General features: G+C 42.1%; 1 pseudogene; it reads right to left on the bottom strand.

Annotated features, from left to right (window-relative positions):
• LOC102261126 overlaps positions 1 to 8,698 on the bottom strand; it is a 34,540-nt pseudogene that overhangs the window by 24,816 nt on the left and 1,026 nt on the right.

Genomic DNA, 8,698 nt, shown 5'->3' with positions numbered 1-8,698 from the left:
ATGTTGGCTGTAGGTTTTTCATATAAGGCTTTTATTATGTTGAGTTATGATCCCTCTATCCCCACTTTGTTGAGCGTTTTTATCAGAAAAGGGTGTTGGACTTTGTCAAATGACTTTTCTGCATCAATCGATATGATTATGACTTTTGTCTCTCAATTTGTTTATGTGATGTATCACATTTATTGATTTGTGGATATTGTACCAGCCTTGCATTCCTGGAATAAATCCCATTTGGTCATGGTGTATGATCTTTCTAATGTAATGCTGGATCAAGTTTGCTAGAATTTTGTTGAGGATTTTAGCATCTATGTTTATCAGGGATATTGGCCTGTAATTCTCTTTCATTGTGTTGTCTTTATCTGGTTTTGGGATTAGGGTAATGCTGGCTTCATAGAAAGAGCTTGGAAGTGTACCTTCCTCTTGAATTTTTTGGAATAGTCTGAGAAGGATTGGCTTTAGTTCTTCTTTGAATGTTCAGTAAAACTCCCCTGTGAAGCCATCTGGTCCAGGGCTTTTGTTTGCTGGAAGCTTTTTGATTACTGTTTCAATTTCATCAGTAGTTATTGGCCTATTCAGGTTTTTTGATTCTTCCTGATTGAGTTTTGGAAGCTTGTATTTTTCTAGGAATGTGTCCATTTCGTTGAGGTTTTCCAGTTTGTTGGAGTAGAGTTGTTCGTAGTATTTTTTTACAATCTTTTGTATATCAGTAGGGTCAGTTGTTACTTCACCTCTTTCATTTCCAATTTTGTTTATTTGGGTCCTCTCTCTTTGTTTCTTTGTGAGCCTGGGGAGAGGTTCATCAATCTTTTTAATCCTTTCAAAGAACCCAAATACACTTTTATTTTAAAACTAGTTGCCCGGTGCACAAAATTTGTCCACTGGGGTAAGGGGGAGACATTCCTCAGCCCATCCTGCACCCTCTCCAATCTGGAACCCCTCGGAGATGTCTGGCTGCCTGTTTAGGCCCACAGGGATAGGGCAGTCGGACATCCCTCTCACAATCTGGGACTGCTGGCTCCTAACCACTCGCCTGCCTGCCTGCCTGATTGCCCCTAACCGCTTCTGCCTTCCAGCCTGATCGCCCCCTAACCGCTCCCCTGCCAGCCTGATTGACACCTAACTGCTCCCCTGCCGGCCTGATTGCCCCCAACCACCCTCCCCTGCTGGCCATCTTGTTACATTGTGGCGGCAGCCATCTTGTGTTGATGTGGGGGCGGCCATCTGTGACGACATGGGGTGACCATCTTGTGATGATGCAAGGGTGTGAGGGTCAATTTGCATATTACCTCTTTATTATATAGGATATATTGTTATAAAACCTGTTGTCTGTTTATATTTCCTTACTTTTTAATTAAAAAACAAATCTAAAATAAATTGTTTTCAAATTCTATAACCCAGTGTCTGTGTTAGACTAATAAACTTCTGTTTGTGGTATATGAAAGTATTTTTATTTCTGCAAATTGGTGATTTTTGATAGAAAAACAGACACAAGTATTCACTTATCTTCTTTATTTTACACAAATATGATATCTTGGAAACATAATACATTCATCTAAATGAGTTGGCATGAATCTACTCAGCCAATTAAATATATTGCTGGATATATTCTAGGGAAACAGGAAACATGTTTTGATAAGGGTGAAAAGAGAGAAGAGAGAGGGTCATGACAATAGTGGGTGAGGATCCTGCGAGGCAAGTATTTTTGTTGGTGGGTAATTTGAGAAAGTTACTTAATCACTCTGTGCTATGGTTTCCTCATATATAAAATGATATTATGATAGCATCCTATTTTAAGTGTTGTGAAAATTAAATGAGTTAATTTATGTAAAATACTTAGGATACTGCTTAGAGTTTTATATATATTGAGTTGAATTATTTTAATGTGCAGCTGTTATAATTATTATTGTTATTTATATTAAGTGATAACTCTGGGAGAATAAATGGATGAAAAGAAAAAGGGTTTTAAGAAAAAACACTGTGCCTAATTCATAATTTTTTCCGTAGTTTATACTGTTTAGACATTTAGACTGGAGATGTCTGTATCTCTTGTTAACAGAGAGAAATGTTTTCTTCTTTTTTTGTAAAAGAGTCTGCCTATAAATATACAAATCTCTATCTATCCTAAAGTAAAAAAATACTTCTACTTGAACCTCAGACCTCTCTCTAACATTTGATCCCAAAGGGCTCCATCCAGAGGGTGACTCTTATTGCCTTTCTATCCTCACCACCTCCTCTTCTCTCAATCTCCTACAGTTTGGCTTTAACTAATATCAGTCCTTCTATCACCATTAAATCCCCATTAAATCCTTCTCAAAGAAATATGGTCAAAATATAGATAAACTATGGAATCCACTAAAACTTAGTTTAAAATCTTTTCAAGTTATTTAATCCAACTAAGTCTCAATTCATTTTTATTTTTAAAATGGGAATAATCAAAGATGATGATCACTCAACATAGTACCAGTTGCATAATTTTTATTTTTATTTATGTGTATTTTGAAATAAGTAAGTAGCAAAAAGTGTGAAAATATTATTTTTATTTTGTGTACCAAACTTAAAAAATGGTCAGAGATTGTGTAATTTTAAAGGGGCAGGTAGAGCCCTGGCAGATGGATCAGTTGGTTGGAGTGTCATGCCATACATCAAAAGATTGTGGGTTTGATTCCTGGTCAGAGCACATTCCTACATTGTGAGTTCCATCCCCAGTTGGGACGCATAGAGGAGGCAACCAATTGTTGTTTCTCTCTCACATTGATCTTTCTCTCTGTCTCTCCCCATTCTTCTCTCTCTAAAAGCAATAAAAACATATTCTCAGGTGAGGATTAAAGAATAAAAAAGGCCTAAAAAGAAAATGATATAGGGTCAGGTGGAGAGTTAACTAGACATTGTGTTTGGGTATTGTCACTTGGCAACATCACTTTCTGACAAATAGATACAAGATATCTAACATTATTGGTCTCACTTTAATGTATCAAAAATTTTCTGAATAGCTTTGGTAATGATTGTCTTATTAATATTAAATTTTCTTTTTTATTCCTATAACAATATTACTTGAGTCCTCCTTAAGTTGTGGTTTAGAAATATGTTTAGATGTGATTAAAAAACTTTGAAGAGGAACTAGAACCCACACAATACCTGGTGTTATACTTAGGAGGGAGCACTCAGAGTAATTTTAGAGAAGGTCTTACAAAAATAAGATTATTTTGATTCAGAGACTTTATATAACTTAGAAAAGATAATTTAAAAAAATAAAAGGAAAAAAAGAATGTGTGACATGACATGACAAAATAAAAAAAAAAATAATATGGTCAATTGCCCCTAAGCCACATTGTCTGGAGATTTATGCACATCAAAAATACAGCCTTTACATTTATTCATATGAGTAAATTCACATTAAATCATATGCCTTAAATTATGTGAGGCCTTTGGGAAGATACCCTTTCATAATATTAGACCACCCTGCATCTTTAAGTTCAAGTTCCTTTTTAGTCACTGTGTGTTGGTGGGGTGTTTAACAATTTGTTTAAATAAATACTCCTTGTAAAGCTTGCATTTACAAACTTATTTTTAAGATACCTCTGATATGTCTTTCTAAATGAACAAAGAAATGTATCCCGTAGTGAATAAGCACATATTTTCCCTCAACTCTATTTTCCTTGTCGAGCTGCAGGAAATTTTTCGCCTGTTGTTCACATGTCTGACCAGTGTTAGAGATGATGGATTGGCAGAGTCCAAAAGTTGTCTGATACTCTTCAGGTTACATATGTGAGAAGTCAGGACCTCTATGTCCAGCTCATCTGTGACACTTCTGAGGCCAGAGATACTTCTCCTTTTCTAATAGAGCAGGCTTGGAATTCTTCGTGCCCTCATCAAACAATTTTCCATGCCTTTGACCTCTGGGTACTACTTCCACCAGAGGTAGCAATCTGCATAGTGCTTCCTAGAGACTCATGGGGACTGGAAAATGTGTCCATGACACTACTCTCCTTTTGACAGCTTTTTGTGGTCTTCAGTGTTATGTGGGTAGTCTGGGATATCCTCTGTTCATGGTCCCCAAAGTTAGCAGGGGTAAAAGCTCTTGGGAGAGCTGAACAGAAACCCACCTGAGGTCCCAAAGCCTATCAGAGTCTGTGCACAGCTAATTTATTCTTTCACTATATTTATTAATGAAGTCATTGTTCTGCCTAAAATATTTTTGTCAATACATTTGCAATGAAACAACAACAACAAACAAAATAAAAACAAACTAGACAAACTAATAGTTTGGTCCACAATTTGCACTCACTTGAAAAATAAGCTACTACAGTTCTTGAAAAATTGGAAACAATAAATATTCCAAATACTATAAACATAATATGTGAGAAAGGTTTTCTCAAATTGCTTGGTACATATACTAAGCATATATTTCCTATTCTCAATGCTTAAATTGTTGCAGAAGACAAAAGAAATACCAAGCACGCTTCCTAGAGAAAGGGAGGGACCCCATTTATTAACACTAGTGGACTCCGGGAATAATTTCCAAATCAGAGTGAGTAACATGCAGAGGGCTTCACTTTTTATAACCTTCTAGGGTCTTTGTCTTGCAGATATGGTTCTGCCCCCTTTTGTGGGCTTACAGGAAGACCCCCAGGTGTTGGGGGTCCCCAGGCCATATCCAATTATCTGTCCTGGGGCCAGCGATAATGACCCCCCTCCCCCCAGGGCAGACATTGTTCACAGTTTTTATGGCCTGACAAGCCTTGCAAGACCAGTTTCCTCCTCATTCCCACCCCTCTTTGTTATACAAGCTTCTTTTAGCCTTGTGGAGCAACAACCATGGGATGTTATGGTGAACAGGGGTGACGACTGCTCTTAGCTACTTCCTGCTGGAAAGAGACGATGACCAAGGGGTTAGCATCCCGCTTCTTCCTCTCAGAGGTGTTTGTAGGGAGTTCTTCTGGTTTCAGGCAGGCAGAGGTAATCAGTGGTCCCACATGCATAGAATGTTCCTGCAGGGGGCACCAGGGGCAGGTGGTGTTTTCAGCCTTAGGGGTAGAGTTGCATAGTTCATCTGGAAGGTGACCTGTTGGATGTTGGCCCTGCGTACTGCTGAAACAAATAGGAGCAACATTAGTTAGCTCATTGGCCATGACAGGTCCTATCCAATACAATTTCCCCCCTCCCCCCAAGTGCATTTGGTAGTAGAGTTGTAACATGCTGCAGGCTGATAAGTATAGCTAACAAAAGTCTGGCTTGATTGGGTTTTCTTGTGGACTACCCAGTCTAGCATATTTGGGTAGCGAGTTTCTAAGCAAGGAGCAAAGGATGGCATGACAAGGTGTAATCCAACAAGGCCTTTATGATAAGGCCTTTGTTTCCTTGCTGTGTGGGGAGCGGTGCTTCTGTGTCCCAGCAAGAGCAGATGAGTTCTCCTCCTGGTAGTAGTCTTGGATTTGCTGGCACTCATAAAAAGACAAAATAAGAATTATTAGATAAAACCAGTGATTATCCAGAAATACTAGAGCATGTTACATTAGGAGGAGATAAGAAAGAAAGATTAGTGTTAGGGAGAATTCGGCAGGGTGTTATCTGAATTCCTTGGAGCAGGTTGCTCAGCCAAGTCTGCTGTCTTCTTGAGGGTGATCCGCAGGGGGTGTTTCTGGTCAGAGGTCACCTTCCACTCAGACTGGATGTCAATCGTCTGGTGGGCTGCCTTCACCCGGGAGTGGTGGATCCAGTGTTTAGTCCTGCAACCTTAAGAGCTGTGGGGGTGGTTAATATGACTGGATAGGGTCCCTTCCAGGTAGGCTTGAGGGGCTCCTTTTTCCAATCCCTTACCCAAACCTGGTCTCCAGGTTTATAAGGATGTACAGCTGTTCCTAGAGAGATGGGTGGTCGGTCAATAACCCACCTGTGGACCTCAAAGACAGTTTTTCCAAGGCCTTGTAGTTGTTTTTTGATTTCTAAGTTTCCTATTTCCCCCAAATATTCCTTTGGCTGAATTAAGGGAGGGGTCTATTGTATAGAATTTCAAAGGGAGAGAAACCTACCCTGGCCCTTGGGGCACAACGTACCCTCAGGAGTACAAGAGGCAAGATATCTGTCCAGGCTAAGGCTGTCTCTTGGCATAGCTTAGCCATTAGCCTGCTTTAGAGTCCGGTTCATGCACTCCACTTTCCCTGAACTCTGAGGCCTGTAAGCTGTATGTAGATTCCATTTAATTCCTAAAGCCTTGGATACCTGTTGTACTATTTCTGCTAAAAAGGCTGGGCCATTATCGGATGCTATGGTCAGAGGTGTTCCATACCGTGGAATTATATCGTTCAGCAATGCCTTAGTGACTTCTCATGCCTTTTCAGTGCGAGTGGGATATGCCTCGACCCAACCTGAAAAGGTGCAAACAAAGACCAGCAGGTATTTATTCCCTCTGCTAGGCCTTATTTCTGTAAAATCTACATCTAAGTCCTCAAAAGGAGCTTGCCCACAGTGCTGAACTCCTATTGGTCCCACAGGACCCTGTTTGGCATTGTTCTGAGCACAGAGGAGGCAATGCTGAGAGAGTGAGGCACACAAGAAGGGTAGACGGGCAATTAGGTAGTACCTGCCTAACAAAGCTTCTAGGGCAGCCTTTCCTAAATGAGTGAGTTCATGCTGCTGGAGGACTACCTTATGGGCTAACTGTTGTGGGACATACACCCTATGATCTGGGAGTATCCATCAGCCTTCCATTGTTCTCTTGCCCCCTTCCTTCTGGGCCCATTTCTCTTCCTGAGGAGTGTATTTTGGAGGTTCAGGTAATTCAGGGGCCAACATGATCCGTGCTGGTGCTGCTTCTTCTTTAGCAGCCAGCTTGGCTACGGCGTCAGCACACTGGTTTCCTTCTGATACTGAGTATTTCCCTTTCTGGTGACCTTTGCAATGGATGATGGCTATTTCCTTAGGCTCCCAGACTGCTTCTAGTAACTTTAAAATCTCATTCTGATTTTTGATTCCTTTTCCTCCTGCTGTCAAGAGCCCCCTTTTCTTATATATGGCCCCATGGACATGCAGGGTAGCAAAGGCATAGTGCGAGTCAGTGTAGATGTTGGCATGCTTATTCTTACTGAGTTCTAGGGCTCTTACCAGGGTCCAAAGTTCTGCCCTCTGCGCTGACCATCCTTCAGGCAGGGCCTGTGCCTCAATTGTCTCAAAATGTGATACCACTGCATATCTGGCTCATCTTTTTCCTTCATCTAAGAAGCTGCTGCTGTCTGTGAACAATACCAAGTCCGTGTTTTGCAGGAGCCTATCCCTTAGGTCTGGCCAGCTGGAATAAACTTCCTCTAGTACTTCCAGGCAATCATGCTCAGGGGCCCCCTCAGTGATGGGTAGAAAGGTGGCAAGATTAAGTGTTCTCACTGCTTCTAATCATACCCGTGGATTCTCACATAACAGCCCTTGATACTGAGTCATTCGAGCATGAGTCAGCCAGTGCTGCCCCCTTGCTTCCATCAGGGTTACAACAGCATGAGGTACTTTTACATTTAAGTTTTGTCCTAAGGTAAGCTTATCCACTTCCTTGACTAATAATGCCATGGCTGCAAGGGCCCTGAGGCACGGGGGCCACCCGGAGGCAACTGGGTCAGTACGCTTGGAGAGACAGGCTACTGGTCTTTGCCAGGGTTAGAACTCCTAGGGCTACCCCACTGTTCTCATGAACAAAAAGATTAAAGTCTCGCATCACATCTGGTAGCCCTAGTGCCAGGGCCTCAGTGAGCTTTGCCTTTATGGTGATGAAGGCTTTCTCCTGTTTGGGACCCCAGTCAATGTGTGCCTTCTCTTCTCCTCTTAAAGCTTCATAGAGAGGCTTGGCCAGGTCTGAAAACCCTGGGATCCAAATTCAACAGAATCCTGCCACTCCCAGGAATTCCCAAATCTGCTTCCGGATGCTAGGGACTGGGATGGCATATACTGCCCACTTCCTTTCAGTCCCTAGTCTTCGTTTCCCTTGGGTGATCCAGAAGCCTAGATACTTGACTTCTCTCTGACAAATCGGTACCTTTTTCTTAGACACCCTATAACCTGTTTCAGTTAGTAGTCTCAGAAGGGCTTGTGTTCCCTCCCAGCACTGACCTCGTGTGGAGCTGGTCAGGAGGAGGTCGTCTACATACTGGAGTAGAACACACCCCAAGTCCTGTCCTGGGAACTTAGACAGATCAGATGCTAGTGCTCCACTAAAAAGAGTAGGAGAGTTCTTCAACCCTTGTGGCAGTCTGGTCCAGGTGAACTCCTTGGCCCCTGTAGTTGGATTTTCCCATTCAAAAGCGAAGACAGGCTGACTGGAAGGCACTAATCAAAGACAGAAAAAGGCATCTTTCAGATCTAGGCATGTAAACCATTTCGCCTCTGATGGGATGAGTCCCAGAAGAGTGAAGGGGTTTGGCAGTGCTGAATTCAGGATTATAACAGCCTCATTAACAGCCCATAGATCCTGCACCGGATGGTAGTCGTTAGTCCCAGGCTTTTTGACAGGCAAGAGAGGCGTGTTCCATGGAGACCTGTATTGTTTAACAAGTCCCCACTGAAGCAGCTGGTCTAAATGGACCTGGATTCCTAGGCGTGCTTCCCTTGGAATTGGATGTTGGTGGATTTTAACAGGCTGTGCCCCAGGCTTTAACTCTATTAGCACCGGGGCATGGTCCTTAGCCAGGCCTGGAGGATTCCCTTCTGCCCAGACCAG

This window comes from Myotis brandtii, unplaced genomic scaffold (genome assembly GCF_000412655.1).
Source record: "Myotis brandtii unplaced genomic scaffold, ASM41265v1 scaffold1225, whole genome shotgun sequence".
Lineage (NCBI taxonomy): Eukaryota > Metazoa > Chordata > Mammalia > Chiroptera > Vespertilionidae > Myotis > Myotis brandtii.
Note: the sequence above shows the minus strand (reverse complement) of the source record. Positions and strands in the feature narration are given on the sequence as shown.